At 32.3% G+C, this 18328-nt stretch overlaps 1 protein-coding gene across 5 annotated transcripts in view; it reads left to right on the top strand.

Annotated features, from left to right (window-relative positions):
- Positions 1-3209, top strand: part of LOC110113541 (tricalbin-3) — a 56134-nt gene extending 52925 nt beyond the window's left edge. For 3 of the 5 annotated variants that reach the window (XR_002305154.2, XR_002305153.2, XM_020846174.2), the window contains one exon: positions 2686-3209. The gene's annotated coding sequence lies outside the window, so the exon portion shown is untranslated. The remainder of the gene's footprint in view (positions 1-2685) is intronic. The other 2 variants (XR_003700243.1, XM_020846175.2) reach the window with 1 other exon arrangement.
- Positions 3210-18328: the final 15119 nt, after the last annotated feature.

Here is an 18328-nt window from a genome sequence, read left to right as displayed (position 1 = left end):
GTGTGCGGAGAGCCGAAATCCCTTTCACCTCATTTTGGCGGAGAGTTGAATTTCTTTTAACCTCCTGCGAAGGAGAGCTCCCAGTTCGGTGGAGTAGCCCATGTCGCCTTCACCTTCCTAGTGTCTAGTGTGGCGGAGTAGTAAGCGACTCTTTGGCACAAAGTGTTCTTCATAGAGCTTCTCTCAAGACGAACAATGCACATGGAGGAACTCAGATGCAAGTTGGTTGGAGCAACAGTGTGAAAACACTTCTCATTTTAAGAAGCCCACTGTTGGTTGGAGCAACAGAAGCAAACCTTTGACTGCAAGAAGACCTATCAAAATGACTTAAGAGTCTAAATAGTGGGCTTCTTAAAACCCTAAATTTTAATTTTATCAACTTTATTCATACAGTACGATTAGTTCATTACCGCTATAGATCATTCTATATGATTATAAATCATACAATACGATCAACTTAAATAAAACATTGGATCGTACAAGATGAACCAAGGTTCATCCAGAGAGCAATTTATGTACCCAACATTAATTATTAGTTTTGGACTTTAAGTTAAAGGGGCAAAAACTAAGAAATAAAGTAAAATGATTTTTTAGGATTAGATTGGGGCATTTAAAGAATATTAACAAAAATATTTTTTAGAATAAGATTTTAGATTTTAAGATTTTATCTGTGCATAAGGATGTTAATATTATGTTGGGAAAAATGACTGGTGATATTAAGAATATTGCAAAAGATGTGCTTAGAGTTTCGATGAGAAAAATTCCTAATAATAAAAAAAGTTGGTTGTGGAATCCAAATGTACAAGAAAATATAACAAATAAGAATATTTGTTATAAAAATTAGTTTATATATAAAAATTCTAATAATTGGAAAAGGTATAAGAGACTCGTAAGGAATCTAAGAAAGCTATTTGCGATGCAAAAAAGCTTAGCTTTTAATGATTTATATAATAGATTAGATACTAAGGAGGGAGAAAGATACATGTATAAATTAGCCAAACAAAGAGATATGAGTAGTAAGGATTTAGTTCAAGTGAAGTGTATTAAGGATGAAGACCAAAAAGTACTTTTCTTAGAAGATGATATTCAACAAAAATGGTTGAAATATTTTGCTAAACTTTTTAATGAAGAAAGTTAAAATGCGATTGACTTTAGTGAATTTAACACCCTAAATGAAAATAAAGATTTTGTTTTTATCGGCGTATTAGTAAAACTGAAGTTAGAGAAGCTTTAAAGAAAATGAAGTGTGGAAAAGCTCTTGGACCTGATGATATTTCAATAGAGATGTGGAAATGCTTAGGAGATGAAGGATTTTCTTGTCTTACTATAACTTTTTAATACTGTTTTGAAGATAAAAGATGTCAGATCAGTGGAGAATGAGTGTGTTAATTCATATTTTTAAAAATAAAGTTGATGCATAGGAGTGTGCGAATTATAAAAGAATTATGTTAATGTGTCATACTTTAAAACTATGGGAGCGTGTTATGGAGCGTAGGTTGCGGCGTGATACTAATGTTTCTCAAAAGCAATTTGGATTTATGCCAGATAGGTCTACTATGGAAGCCATAAATTTATTAAGAGATTTGATGGAGAAATATAGAGAGAATAAGGAGGATCTACATATGATATTTATTGATTTAGAGAAAGCATATGATAAAGTTTCAAGATAAGTGCTATGGTGAGTTCTTGAAATGAAATGAGTTAATAATGCTTATATTCAAATCATTATAGATATATGTATGCAGGAGCTAGTATTTGTGTTCAAGCACAAGGTGGTTTGACTTAGTATTTTCCTATTTCGGTTGGATTACATCAAGGATCAGCCTTAGGTCCGTATCTTTTTGCTTTAGTCATTTATTTTCTCACTAGACATTTGGCAGAGGATGTACCTTGGTATATGCTTTATGCTGATGATATTCTTCTTATTGATAAGACTAGAGAGGTAGTTGAAGGTAAACTTGAATTATGGAGGTCAACCTTTGAGTCTAAAGGTTTTCGCTTGAGTAGATCTAAAACTGAATATATGGACTTGAATAACTTTTAAAATTACCAGTCAAGTCCAATCCGTAGTATGCTTAAATTGGCTATTCTCAATTACAGCCCTATATTTGATTCAAAGGTGTGAGTCTCCACCATCATGCCTCGCTATGAACTGAGCCATGCCTACCCGGGTATTGACATGGAACACAACTCACCTTGACATGTTGGTTGAGAGATTAGGCTTCCAACTAAAAGGTATTAGGTTTGGGTCTTTGTGTATGTGTTGTGTGCGTGAGTTTGCCTTAAATAGCCTAAATGTCCCCAAAAAAAAAAAAAGGTATTGACATGGATGCCATATTCTCCATCAGCAAACACGTAGGCGGGAACACCTTTTAAGGATGCCACCATATAAATGCTACCTAAGTTGTGGTGATTAGTTTTAGGACTTTGTTCAATTTTAAAAACGTTTTGTTGCTAAATATGTATCTTTGAGTTATAAGCTGAAATTTATGATTGCCTGGTTTGCCGGACTGGTATACGTCATAAGAGAATGGCGTTTTTTCCCCTTTTGTGTGGCAATGCAACTCTGCCCTCTTGTGTTCATAAAGCTTGGTTTAAACTTCATATTGTTTCGCCTTCAAGGTTTTTTTTTTTTTTGATTTACTGATCATATGCCAAAAAATGAGCGATTTTTCCTTTTTGCAGGGTCAGGAGCAGTTTTGTTTTATGATTGATCCGTGTATAATTTAGAAAGGTTTAAGTTATAATTCGGGACTTGTATGCTGCAATTCAGTGGAACGTGCTCTTTGCATTGTTAATATTCTTCATGTTGTCATTAGTTTCTCTTCTTCATTTATTAAAATCATTGTATTTATAACATTTGTTCAAATATAGCAGCAGAGGAAAATCTTACCGGTATTATCAGCAGATGCTAGTATCTCCATTTTCCGGTACTAGCTTTGGATCTGCATGTTCGCTGAACTTCTAACGTGAAGGGGGATAAAACGGCCGACTCTCTTTTTTGGCGCCTTGGCACTTCCATTTCTACTTCATAAATGTAGAAAATATTGGCGATTTTTCTGATGTATTATAAAGTTGTTACTGTTTTGTTAGTTGTTTTTTATTCTTTTCGCCTTGCTATGAGCAAATGGTGGTTATACTGTTATATTTATACAACATCTTTGGGAAATTTCACTGTCTGCTTATGCTAATGGAAATTGAAAAAATAAGTTGGCCACTATTTACTTAGCAAATATTTCGACAAAGCATCCTTATTTTTTATGCAAACAACTAATTTAAAGTTTGTATCGATGGACATTAGTTTTAACCTACCTTAAGCATTATTTGAGGAGAATTTGAACTTCTTTGACCAAGATTAAAGTAGTATTCCAATATTTGAACAATGTTCGAATATGATTCAAATAACATCTAATAATGATAGATAGAACAAATTTCATTCTATCAAATATAGTAGTAGTTTTTTTTTTTTTAATTAACTTTTTCAAACAAAAATAATAGTAGTTGATATAAAATAGTGCAATCACAATAATTAAGATGGCATATTACAAGTTTATATAATAGAGTAATACAAGAATTATTATATAACAGAGCTATTGTACATGAATTATAACATAATTATTTATAGGAAAAATGCAAACAATTATGGCAACAATGAGCTGGCCTAGTAGACACAACATAGTTATACAAAAACTGACACAGTAGATAACTATTATGGATGCATAGGAAAGTAATTTATAAAGTCGATATAACAGATTAATTCAAGAATTAAAAACACAATGCATGATACAATAGATCATAAGCTGATATGTAATGCATTAAGGCTTCGTTCGGGACGGCTTTCTTATTGCATTTTAAAAGTAGTTTTTTATTACAAAATTAAAATTTTTGTGCTAAAAAATTTCCTTAAAGAGTAAGAAAGTCGTCCCAAACAAAGCCTAAATCTAAGTTGTAACACGTCATTAAGGCTTTGTTTGGGACTGTTTTCTTAGTGTTTTTTAAAGTAGTTTTTTAGTGCAAAAATTAAAATTTTGTTGCTAAAAAATTGCTTTTAAGAAGCAGTAAGAAAGCCGTTCCAAATGAAGCCTAAATCTAAGTTGTAACACATCATAATGACATGGGCCATATCATACATATTCTTATTATTGAACCCATGAGCTCAAAAAGCTTTAGTTAGATTTGTTTGATCATAAATAATAATATAGAAGTATGACTGATGATTTCAATCTAGTGTATGTTGAGAACAATTACATCATCAAGATGATTCTAATACAAGAGGGCGATCCACTTAGTTCATAAAAATGTTGTCTTCTTTGTGTGAAAGCAAATTGAAATTAAAGTTTGGAGACATTCATGATAAGCAAGTAAATTAATCTAGTGAACCATCATGTTTAAGCCAATTTTTTTAAAAAATTAAATTTAAGATACTATTATTGGTTCAAAAAAAAAAAAATTAAATTTAAGATACTATTATTATTTTCCCAAAAAAAAAAAGATACTATTATTAGTGAACTAAATTATGCTAGTGACATAAAAAACTGTAAATATAATTGATAAAAATAAGAACATATAATTGTGGGTCTCCTAAAGGATTCTGTTCATGGTGTTCGAATGCAAAGGGTACGACCGCCTATCTCGTAGGACAAAACAATTATAGGCCATTATACTCTACACAAATAGGCCAATGGAAGAGCAGATAGAGTCATATATACGGTTAGCCATGGAGGATAGCGGTTTTCGCCTACGCACCTCGATGGATAATAATATGTATAACTCAAAATATCATGAGATTTCCCCCATTCAATACATGAGCTCAAATGGGGTTTATTTGATGTGTGGATCGATCCACGGGCACAAGCCCCCGTGGTTAATTATATCTTAGACCTCGGTCTAAGAAAACTCTCGATTAAAGATGTTATATTATTCTCTCAAATGAGTTTAGCATATAGAGGAATTTCTAGGCTTTTCTAATTAAAGGGGAAGATAGACTCAATTTGGTTTAATCAATATATGTGGCTCAATATCATCACCCAGCCATTTTGGAGAAGGAAAAACTGGAGAGAAAGAAAAGACAATTGCATTCAAGCACGCATAAAAGAAAGAGGGAGGTGGTGTCATCCATGTGACGCAGATGGGTGGAATTTATAGCCTCTAAAAAGTAGAAAGCTTACCCACCAAAAAGGCGTACAGCAGTACCCAAATTTTGTTAGACTTAGACCCTAAATTTATAAGAATTATAGTATAGTACATAGGACACTAACATCCACGATCTAACTAATACGATTTGGATTTATACCTTGCCTGAAAAGGAAGTCAGCTAAAACCACCTAGACGTATAAAATCCATAATTTTCGGTCTATATGAAAGATGGGTGGGTGGATAAATTTTTTGAATTTGAGGCTGACATCTAGATAAGTTCCTAAATGGCCTCGTATTTATGAGTGGTGTTATGCATCTAAAACTAATGCAATTAATTTTTAATTTTAGTTAGTTACAAATACGATGCATGCTAATTAAAGTATCCAAATAAGAAGATGCATGAAATTTTAAAAAAGGATTATAAAAATAATTTCTTTTGAAATACTTAGCTTCCCCAGGTCCGGCACTTCAATCTTATAAGTCATATTATTCGGACTCTATCTGCAGGCGGGGAAATGTCTAAACAAGGAAAAGGTGATGCATTGATATGCATGCGACCCCGAATAATTCCGACTATTCCCTATATCGTTATATTTCTATGTTATTTAATTTCTAAAATTTTATTAGTAATTATAAGTAGCAAAATTTTATCCCTAAGAGCTTAACGAGTTAGGCACATGCGCATGCAAGAAAGAAACCTATGAAAAAAATATGTCAGTTCTACTACACAATCAAAGTAAACATAACATCATAAAAAATCATTAGAATAGTGTCCAAAATTCATGACAAGTGTCATTCAATATACAAACTAGAGTGTAGAAAAGTATTGGTGGCCGAGCTGCATAGAAAATAACCCAGATTCAACTTCTAGGGAATGACACAAATCTTAAAACAAGACATTTTTTATCTCGATCTTCATACTCATTTTCTTGATTCGTCTATGGATCGTCTTCCTTCGGGTGTCTCGTAGTGTGTCCTCCAAAAGGATGTCCAAATGAAAAGAAAGTATCTATAAGAGACTTTCGTTTCTCTATGGACTCCTTTATATTTAAAAATATCTTGTTTTATATATTTTCACAACTCATGACATTAAATAATTATATTAAAATTATGAAAACATTAAATTATTATATCATAATTATGAAAAAAAATCTAAACTCTCCTACAAAGTTATCCTAAGCAGTTATAATCAAAACATCCAAGCAATTAAATATGAAATAAAATTGCTCAAATTAGCCACACTTGATCGTGCTCTTATTTATTTTGGGGCTAAGCATCTGTAGCAGTTACATATTTCTATTAATTTTTTGCCCCCTTTAGCACTGTGTAAGCACGGCCACCTGTAGGAAACATCATCAGTATCAAAAGCATTCCTAACCTATGAGTATCCTATCACACACAACACAGTGCGGAAAAGAACTAATAATAATCATATTCACAGAAAACTTAAATAAACAACATAATAAACATCACATATTTCACATGCATGGCATCACATCACAGAGATAGAAAGAAAAGAAAATATCGGCCTAACCTAGAATTAGAAGTCGTGTCCTAACAAATAAGTCTAGGTGTGTGTAACAGGCGTATAGTTTTGGGTATGTCCTATGTAGGATGATTTAGTTAAAGTTGTTTGTATTTTAATTTGTTAAAAGTCAAAGGGAGAATTTAAATTTAAATTTAAGTATTAGTGTTTTAAGATTAATTTTAAGAATTTATTTTAGTGCTCACTTGATTACCACCTTTATTTCTCAACGAGGCCATGAGATTTATTTCACCCTCCTTGGGGCTAACTTAATAGCCTCGTATGCCTGGGTTGCCCAATAGTAACTAATTTTGTTAAGTTAATTTACTTGGTTGTAAATTAAAAAGAAAGGTAAATTAGGTGATTTGCTAATTAAGAGGTTTGTTGATTGATTTCAAAAGATTAGCTTAAGGTTTGATTAATATTAGGAGTCTTTTATCCAAGCAAGTTTTAGTTTAGGTTTGCTCTCCTAATTTAGTCTATATATTTTAATTTTTAGGTTGATTAGAGGTTGATTAATAGATTAGTTAAACTTGATTTAAGTTTTGCATTTTTTTGTAGTTATACAAGTTAATTATGGTTTAATTAAAAATAAAGTGTTTTGATGCATTTTAAGAGTTGAATTATGAATTATTTTGTTGGTTGATAATTAATGGATTAAGGCACACTAATCTTAGGAAGATGTGTCATTAAATTTTCTATGTTTAATATCTCCATCCTATAGGGAGCATGCAACCTAAGTCAATGTTATCTAAGACTCGATCCTTAATTTTTGTCCTTAGTTGTCACTAGAGTTATGGGACAAAAGAGTGTTCATCTCTAATCCTTTGGACGTTCGTATGTGTGTCAACAAGTTTAGGGATCTAAAATAAAAGAAAGAAATCCTAGTTATAAATGAAGTTTCTATAAGGTCCTAGAAGATGGGGAGCGTTCAACCATGAGGGCTCCTAAAGGCTTTTTAAGTTTTAAGAAGACTTAAAAGCACCGGGGCTATGACCCAATAGTTCCTCCTATAGCACCCCAACCAGACTGAATGAGAGTGACTAATGCTCGGATCCGACTGTCCATGCTCCTATGTCTAATGCTCCAATGCTCTTTCCCCTTTGCTTTCAAAAAGTACCTCGCAAAAACACATAAAAGCAAAAAAAGAGTTGTATTAGAGCTTATTCATAAATATATAATAAGTGGATAATAAAAATAGAATGCAATTAAATAAGAACGTATATTTTTGGGCTTATATACCGGTTGAGCCACTTGCCATTTGAATCTTTCCATTTTGTAAGCATTTTTTTACTATATTTAATCTTAAAGCACAAGTAAAAAAGTAGCAGAAAGACGTCAAGTAAAGAGGAAGATGACAAAATGCCAAAAAAAAATGGAATGAAAACCAAAATAACAAAAGAAATGTAAGCATCTTATTATTGGGCATGACTCTTCCAAGCCAAGTATGCCTCTAAAATGTCATTCACTCCAATTCAATGTAATATGACTAAGAGAAAAGGGTTTTTGATTCTATTTGATATTCCCATGTTCCAAACAAAGCACTCGAAACATTCAACCTAATTACTCAGATGATTTCTAAACAAAACTCAAAGAAGCAAAGGGGACTCCATAAATTAAAACCCAAGCAAGCTTTTATTCCACATTTATCCAAACTCGACTTTAGAATCAAGTAAAAGAAAGGCAACTCACACACTAAATATCATCCCATTCTAAAAAGACATTAAAAAGCCTTTCAACATAAAGCCATTCATATAATTTTCAACACCAAAATAATTTATAAAACTTCCCAAACAAAGCAACCCAAAACCTTCTCTCATAAGAAATCCACCAAAGCAATTTCTAACATAAAATAATCAAGAGCTTTTATATTTGGCGTGGGATAAAACCATAAGAATTCTCCAATAAGAAAATTTTCATAAGACTTTTCGTTATAAAACATTCACAAAGCTTATCGTAAAGCTTTCCAATACAAAACAAATCTATAGCCAATCATAAATCCTCTTAATTAAGCAAACCAGAACCTCTTCCAACATGAAGAAACCCATGAAACTTTTCAATATTCCAAAGGAGCACTCCAAATAGCCACACTTCAACTCATGCAAAGAAATATCTCAATCGTTATTTTTATTTTTATTTTTAAAGTAGGCACACAACATAAGAGAGTGCAAAACATTTACTTAACATCTCAAATGACTAATGTAAAATAGAGGAAATACTTTTGAAATGATTGCAAATGAAGTTACAAAGTACCTTTTTTTTTTGAGAAGATGCAAAAATTGCATTTAAGAAGAAAAAGTAGTTAACCTAATACAAACTAGGCAAAAGAAGCTAATGATACCTTTTTCCACATGAAAAAGTATCTTATTAAAACATAAATTTGTTATTTTAAACTTATTATAATTGTAATGAAGTCCACTATAACCTATTTTGAAACTATTGAGATGCAGGGGATACCAAAATATAAAACAACCTTCATCTCTAACTTCCACTCTTTCATCCACAAATTCAGGAATTTTGAATTCATAATTTGAATTCAAATTGCTGTTAGGATTTTGTTTTTCATCTTCTACCTTGTTTTCAGCAGCCATTTGAATTTCTGAAACAGAAGAATCTGTTTTCCCTTCATCTTCAACATCTACCATGGAAATAACACCAATAACTTTTGGTTTATCCATGGATGAAACCTTTTTGAAATCTGGAAAAGATCTTCTCTTATTTTTGAACTTCACGTGCATCTAAGGTCCCAATGTATTATCAAGATGAAATGAATTTTTGAGGATCTCTTTGACAATAGGATTTTGATTCTGTGATGAATTGGGACACATAGAATCAATATGTCCGATTTTCCCACATTTAAAGCAAATAGAAGATAGATTTTCATACTCAAATTTTTTAAAAAATCTTCCATGAACCCCTTCTACCCAAATTCCAGCAGGGAGTTTAGAATCCAAATTGACTCGGATGCAAGCTCTAGCATATTCTCTCCTCCCCCATCTAAACATATTACGATCCAATAAAAGAGGAGTTCCAATCCTAGAAACAATTCTAGTGATATTGGATTCATCCCAACAATGTAAAGGCAAATGTGGAAGATGAACCCAAATTGGAGAAGAAATTCCATTCAAAGAATAAGGAGATAAGGTTGGAGACCAAATGTCTAAGCCAACCACAAAACCCCCTACTAGCCATGGTCCCCCATTAAGGACTCCCTCCATGGATTCATGAGTTTGAAATGAACAAAGGAGCCAATCAAGTCCAAGCAATGTAATATGAAAACTACCAAATTTTGACCATTGCTTTCTTAATTCAAATGAACACTTAAGAAAAGGAAAATTTTTTCTAAAAATTTTAACGACCAAGGAATTGTTCAAGATTTGAACATTAGATAATTCCTTTTCCTTGTCCAAAATGACAACATTATCATCTCCCAAATTATCAAAAATTTCATTTAATTTAATTTTAATTTGAGGTTTTTTAGTCCACACATTAGGGTTATCCAATTTTGGAGAAGTAACTGGAATAACCATGTCCTTCTTCAAAATTTCAGCAAAACTCCCTTTTGAAGAAGATGCTTCCATGTCATTTGCTCCACCAGTGGAAGCCTTCAAAGGTTTAGGCATATCCAAAACTGAATTAATTTCCTTCCCTTTGCCTAAAATTGGCAAAGGTTTTTCACTAGCCTTTAAGCCTCCCTCTTTAATGACAAGAGGGGATTCCAAAATCCGAAAAGAAGAGATTCGATTGAAGGAGAATCTACCTTTTGAATCCAACATGAATGGACTCACGGTAGATAGCGAATTTTTGGTGTTTCAGTCATCATTGGATGATCGGCCACCATCTTCCATCTCCAACAATGCCACACGAATTCTTCAAGATCTTCTTCCAAATTCTTCCTAAAATTGTGGAGCTTCTCTCTCTACTTCTCACGCCTCACAAGTTCTTCTAATCTTTAAGAACTAGGTTAGGTGTGACTGATCTTAATGCTTAATTACAAAGTACATGCCAAACTATCTCTCTCAATTCTACCATGTCCATGATAACCAAGACATACACATTTAAGAAATGAGACATAAAATTATACTTCTCTAAATCAAGAGACGAACAAACATTTCAATCTAAGTTGAAGTCATAGGAAAGAAAGTTTGATGCAAATGGTCTTCGTTATGCTTCAAGAAAACTCTTTAACTTTTCAACCTAATGCTAAATCGATTATATGCCAAGTCTATGTTTGAAACAATAGGTATATAAGAATTTTCAAATACAATTGCCGATAACATTTCCATAGAAAACCCAATAAAGTAGAGAAGAAATATGGAGATATTTAATCATTCGCAAACTTTTATAGCTAACCATGCTTCCAACGATATGAATTACTATGAATTTATGAGACACATGATTATATTTTTAAAGAGTTTATAAGTTCCATATTGTATACCACCAAAAGTTTAAAAGAAGCTGTAACTTAAAGTTATAAATATATTATGTTGTGCTAAAACATATAACATTTTGCCAAGGGTATATACCCAACAATGCATCTCGATCATAATAAGGAGAAGTTAAAATTTACCCCAAAAAAAATCCATACTGAAAGAAGCAATACAAAAATCCATTTGAAAGCAATAATTCTTCAAAGAAAGAGAGCTTTTGTAGTAAGGCTTACAAACCGAGAATCAATTCAACCAAATAGAAATGCCAAAGTGTAACAATGGGGGAACGACTCCCATATAAAAGAAAACAAGGCATAATCACACGTGTTAACTTTCAACAAGCATGATTCACCGCAAACTCATACCCGCCAACTTTCACAAATACAATTCTACCGAATATTGCTAAGGGGAAGAAGACTTGATGCAACCTTATTTCCTTAAAGTTTTGAGCCGGTATTATATTGAAAAAAGATGAAATCACATTGAATCTAGCAAATTTATTCAAGAGAGAATATACATGAGTATTTCTCCAAGAGTAGTTGCCAACAAAATATCTTCCAAATATGTAAGTCGACAAGTAATGCAATGAATTTCTAGCAATTCATAAGTGAGATTCCGTACCATATGAGATATACCACAAACAAAATATTGAATGCTTTAGCATTCAAGGATATATATGAGCTTTTGTTCTATCAATTAATCTACAAGAGTGTTTAGATGCCCTAGGTTTTCTCTAAACCGTCACGCCATCACTACAAGCGACAAAGTCCCAACAACTATAATTAATTAAATATTTCATACCATATAAGGAGTTGATCTCGATATAAGCACTTAACACTTCCAAGCATATAATCTTTACAACAAAACACATGGATTTTTGTTCTCTCTCTCTCTCTCTATTTATATAAATGCACACATATTGTTGGAAGATGATCTTGAATATAAACATCCCTTGATGTCAAACCTTACCAAATATGAAGCTTTTTCTCATAAGACACTTTCCAACACATCAATATAACAAGTGGGAAGAAAGGCGCTCAACATAACACTTTCATTTTTCGAATAAGAGAAGAAAGAAAACATATATGTCATTAACTCTTGGAGTTTTCCGAATGGAAGGGAGGCCGAAGTTTGGGAGAGGATCGATTTCTTCAGCTCTTTCTCAGCATGAGGAGGATAGAGAGAGAGAGAGTGAGCGGGTACTGAAGACCGAATTGTTGAAACTAGTTAAATATGAGTTAGGCTATTAGACCTAAGCTTATGTCCCAATGGCTAACCAAGAGGGGGTGAATTGATAATTTAAAATTTTACCTCTTGTTTACTGGAATTTTAAGTGTTTAAAACTGATGAAAATTTTTATTAATTTTTAAAAACAAATTTTCAACCATAGAGAATAATAAAATAGAAAAATAAAAAAGCAGCAGAAAATAAAAAGACACAAGATTTATAGTGGTTCAGTTAAACATGACCTACATCCACTCCCTGAAGTCTCCCACTTTAGGTATTGCACTATTACCACTAGTGTCTCTCCTTTTGCCCCCACAAAAAGGCGGAGAAGCTTTCATAAAACCTCTCTTCCACCACTACTCGGTGCAGCAGAGAACCGTCGTCCTTTTACACCCTCCAAGTGTAGGAAGAGTACCATCATCCTTTTACACCCTCTAATATGTAGGCAGAGTACTGTCATCCTTTTATACCCTCCAAGTGTTGGCAGAGTACTGTCCTCCTTTTACACTCTCCTCCAAGTGTAGGCAGAGAACCTTCGGCTGTTCACAGTCCTCGAGTGTCTGAGGAGAAGCGGAACTTCTTGAAAGATATTCTCACCAGAAATCTAAAAAGATAAGAGAAAAGAGTGAAGTAATCACAAATTACACACAGAGATCCTTACCTTTAAGTAACCAAGTGAACCATTCACGCTCCAATAGTAAGAAATCTCCTTTAAACACTCTCTCTCACTCTCTCTTTCAAAATCCCTTAAGTATGCATGAAGATCAAGTGACAAAAAGATTTTAAGTCAATTTAAAATAGACCTTTTATAGAAAAGACACGAAAAACTGTCTAAAAACTGCAATTTTCAATTTCTGACAGTCCAAGATTGTTTCGTATGATCCAATTTTATACGTATGAACAGTGTAAAAATTGTTTCGTATAAACTTAATGTGAATTGGTACGAACTGCCTTCGTACCCGATCATCACCCGTACAAACATGGTTCGTTTGGTACGAACTGTTATTCTCAAAGTTTGTTGGTATGAAAAAGCATGATGAATTCCAAGTTTCCATAATAGAGAAGGTCATCTTGGGACGAACCATAAATATCATATGGATGAATAGTTCATTTTATCAAATCTAGAGCCCATTATCCTGGGACGAACGATAAATAACATCTGGACGAACGCATCCAGAGAGCATCATCCTAGGACGAACATTAAATATCATCTAAATTAACTTATACTAAGAAAAAGAAATTTTCCAACATCTGTTCATTCCATTGCTCGTTTGGGAGTATTACTGACTAGATCGCCCGTACGAACATGGTTCGTACTGTACAAACAGTTTTAAAAATTATAAATTTTAAAGCTCTCTCTCGGTATGTGTGTGCTAAGTTACTCAATTACAATCACACTCTCTTAGACTCAAATAAAATGGAAAAATACAAACTCCAATTTTATAAAATATTCTAAGCTGACCTTGATTTAAAGTCTTCAATAATCTGAAGTATGATTTTTCTGAAATATTAGTACACACAAAAGCAAAAATAATTCTTCCAAAATATGTTAGGAGAAAGTAATAATCAAAACAATAATATTTGGAATTATAAAAAACATACAAGTTATAAGAATATAAAACATTCAAAGCTAAGTAGCAACTCTCTCAATATTTTCCTCCTTTTTGCTGATGGCAAAATAATTATTATTTTTGTAAATTTGAAAAACCCTAAGGTTTCTCCTAAACTCCTCCTGAATAAATGAATCAATAAACATGTAAGTATAATCACGGGCAGAACCAAGTAATACTCAGGGGGGCAGTTGCCCCCCCTTTAAAAAAAAATTAATTACAGATAAGTGTATTTTAATACATTTCCACCTCTGAAAAAATACATTTTCCCCTTGTTTTCCTTAACATCCCACGACTACCTCTCCTTCGTGAATCGCCCGCAGCCCGCAGCCGTCATCCCTCTTCTTCACGCGGCAGCCGGCAAGGAAGCCAGGAAGGATTCACGGCTCTCGTGAGATCAGAGCTCCCCTCTAAAGAATCGCATGTGAGTCTTTCTTCTTTTTTTCTTTTTTTCTTCAAATTTTTGTTTCTTCTCTGATCTTTCAAGTTTTAGTTTTTTGTTTTAACTTTTTCTTCCTTTTAAGAGTATACTATCAGATTTTTTTTCATGCTCGTGGTTCACATTTCTGATCAGATTTTTGTTCAAATTTTTTTGTCATCTGATTTTTGCTATGTTCCGGACAAAGAGTCGACTGTCTTTCTTCCTCCTATTGTCTGAAAAAAGTATTTTTTTAGCATATTAGGGTGAATTCTAGAGCTCTGGATTTTAACCATGAATTTAAAAAATTTGCTTCCTAAAATATCTCTCTTCAAATATTTTAGGTGATCTCCTTCATATTTTAAAATACATGGTTAAGAATTAACTTGAGTTTTATGGAAAGGGGAAAAATATGAGATATTTTACATTAACATATTTGAATGAAATGTAATCTCTCAATGCAGTTCACCAAAAAAACATGTTTTAGCTGTGTTCTGCAAATTATAGGAAGAGGAAAAGCGTGGCAACACTTTTTAGTATATCCAACAGACAACTGCATATTTTCTAGGCCATTTTTACTATTGGACTGATAAACCTTTAGAAGTATCCTTACATCCTAGGTTAGGAGTAGCCATTGGAGTAAGACTTTAAGCACTTATCTAAAAATTAAATTTTAAAGACTTTCTTAAACCATATAAAGATATTAATTTTAGAGATTGAATAAGAAAGCATATAATTAGATGATTAAAAAGTGATGCATAATTGTAATATGATATAAAACCACTAAGCAGAAAAGGTTCATATATTCCTGAATATATCTTCAGCATGCGGAGGACATGAGCAACGCTTAGCTTGATTAATCTCTGCTTAATTTCTTTACAATAGATTAGTCCAATATTAGAGGGATAATAAATGGAATTCCTTATTGGAAGAAGTTTCTCATTTTTGTAATGTTTTCAAAGTTGATGTTCCTGTTTTGAGTTCTACATTCAAAGCTCATTGACGATCAGCACGCAAAAATGATGACGCAACAAATTTCCATCATTATTGTGTGGAATTCTTTTACACTATTATTGATATGCAACTTAAAGAGCTGAATAATAGATTCTCTGAAGCTAGTACTGAATTGCTTCTTTGTATGTAATTTCTAAATCCAAGAAACTCATTCTCTTCTTATGATAAAGAGAAATTAATTCGTCCTGCAGAACTATATTCAGTCGATTTTTCTATTGTTAAACTTATGGCTTTAGAGCACCAGCTATCGACATACATTCTTGATATGCGTTCAAGTGAGGAGTTCTCATCTTTGGACATTATTGATGATCTAGCAAAATAATTTGTTAAGGCTAAAAAGGATATCGTGTACCCCTTAGTTCACCAACTTCTTATTTTAGCATTAACTTTGCCCGTTGCCACCGCTACAGTGGATAGAGAAATTTCAACAATGAAAATTGTTAAACATAAATTTCACAGTAAAATGGGTGATGATTGGCTCAACGACTATCTAGTTCGATATATTGAGAAAGAAGTTTTTGATTTGGTTCCAAATGAAGTTGTAATGCAACATTATCAAAAAAATGCAAAATAGAATGCAAAGCTTGTAATTTTTATTGCAATATAATAGTTTGTTTGAATTTTGTTTTATATATATATATATATATATGTTCATTTTATAATTTTGCCCCCCTAACATTTAAGACTGGTTCCGCCCCTGAGTATAAGGGGTATGTATTATGAATAAATCCATTATTTAATTTTAAAGTTTTTCACACACAATGACAAACACATAAAAACACTGAAATAAAAAAAAAACTTAAATAAGAAATACACAAGACACAACACAAACAAGATAAGAATAAAATAATATAAACAATATTTCTCTCCCTTTTTTACAACAACATAAAAAGAAAAAGAAACAAAAAATATAAATGTAAGAAGTCATTTGACAAACCTTTGATAATTGATCCTGAAAGATATGTAGGTATAATAGCAATGATAAAAGTAAGGTTCATTAAAAAAAATAAAAATTCATATCATTTAAATAAATATGTAACAAAAGTAAGATAAATATATCAAAATCATGAATCAGTTTAGACAATGTCATAAGGAGAATCATTGCAAAGTTGATAAAATAAAAATTAATGTAAGTCAAGTTCCAATATTAATTATAATTGAACATTAGATTGATTTGAAATTAAAGATTAAAAGAAAAGAGGAAAGAACATATACTAGTGGCGACATTGTGCATCTTTTCAGTATTTGTAGCACACTTTATGCTTCTTTTTGCTTTTGGGCTAATTTTGTGCCTCTTTTTTAATTTGCGAACTATTGCGCATTCTTTTGATTTTTGTTCTTTTGTACAGTTTTCAAATATTCAAGTTGTTCTTTCAAATATCAATAATCTAAAAGCTCAAATTTTTCTAAGTACAAAGATAATTATATTGAAAAATGAAATAAATAATAAAAAGAATTCATGATTGCAATAATAATACTATAATTTTGTATGCCTAAAAAGAATATGAGAATGATATCCTTAACTTGATTAAGTTATAAGCTAATTTAAATTTATGAAAAATTAGATTTTTTAATGATATGAAGTTTTGCATTGCTTTTCAAAATATACCACTTTTTAGATCACTTATCTAAAGATAATCATATGAGCTATCAAATGTTTCCAAACATTATAAAAAATAACTAAAATAAGACAAGATGGTTTTTATTGATATCAAAGTAAAGGATATTATAATTCAGCATGATTGATATCAATTCAGAACAACTAGAATAAGAACAACAAACATAAAAGCACATACCAAAGACAGTTATAGAAATTTTAAACATAAACACATCACATCATATCACATCATCAGCACTGACAAAGAAAAACACAGAAGAAGTAAAGTCATCACTCAGTGGGGCCCTGATTTGGAGGAGGTTGCTGGTTGAAGAAATTAAAATAGCTACTCATCATAGCCATATTTGAGCTCACAACATCAAATTAACCTTGTATCCAGCCCATGTTCTGCTGGTAATGTGCATCCTACTACTGTAGATGAGTCTCAATTTGATCAAAGCGTCAATCAAAGCGACTCTCGAGACGATCAAAGCGATGAACCAACTCCTAAAGATTTGGTCCACCAGCAGGTGCAGGTGCAGGTCCTCTCTCCTCTCCTTTAGTGTCAGCACCTTCATTATGTTTTGTAAAGATAGCTCGAAATGAACCATCATTGTAGTACAAAGGCTCTTCAAGATGAGACGCGTCAGAATGAACTAATTCATACTTCTTCTCAAGAATATATGTCACAAGATGTACTAAGGCTATGTTCTTCTTTCTCTTATGGGATGCATAGCCAATTTCAGAAAGCCCATAAAGGTAGTCAAGAATGAGTTGGGCTTCATCAATGGGTTGACCAGTAATGATCAGATAAGTGACAGTGGAAAGAAGAGGAGTGATATTAATTCTATCACCAGCTTTTAGAATGATGGACGTTTTAAGAAAACGCTGGATGATTCTAGCATCTTTGTGTAGAGTGTTTACCTTGGGCAAATGACATTCTTGTCTAATCCAACTAAGTATCCAATTTATCATAGTCCAATCAAAATTTGAAGTAGAAGTCAAAGTGTGGGCTCGTATTTCTTCAGTCCTTAAGTTTAAGAAAACTCCCAGATCCTCCTTAGTTATTTCTATATTCTTCCCTAGAACATAGAATCTAATTCTATCTTGATCAGAGTTAAAGGTCATGTTTGCTAGGAAATAATTAAATGTAGATATGTTATAGGAGTAAATTAGAGTGAGGATAAACTCAAATTGGGTAGAGGCAAAGAATGGAAGTATCTAATAAATTATATTTTCTTAAATCAGAACTCTGGAAGGAGTTATTTTTGCAGATACAAACCTAGGAAATGATTCCTCATTTGCTTTGGATAAGAAGTTTTCATTTGTATTCCTAGAGGAAGGTCCCCTAGTCAGTTCCTTAGCATGCCT

This window comes from Dendrobium catenatum, unplaced genomic scaffold (assembly GCF_001605985.2).
Source record: "Dendrobium catenatum unplaced genomic scaffold, ASM160598v2 fragScaff_scaffold_308, whole genome shotgun sequence".
Taxonomy (NCBI): Eukaryota; Viridiplantae; Streptophyta; class Magnoliopsida; order Asparagales; family Orchidaceae; genus Dendrobium; species Dendrobium catenatum.
The sequence above is the reverse complement of the archived record's forward strand: the minus strand, read 5'-3'. Positions and strand labels throughout refer to the sequence as shown.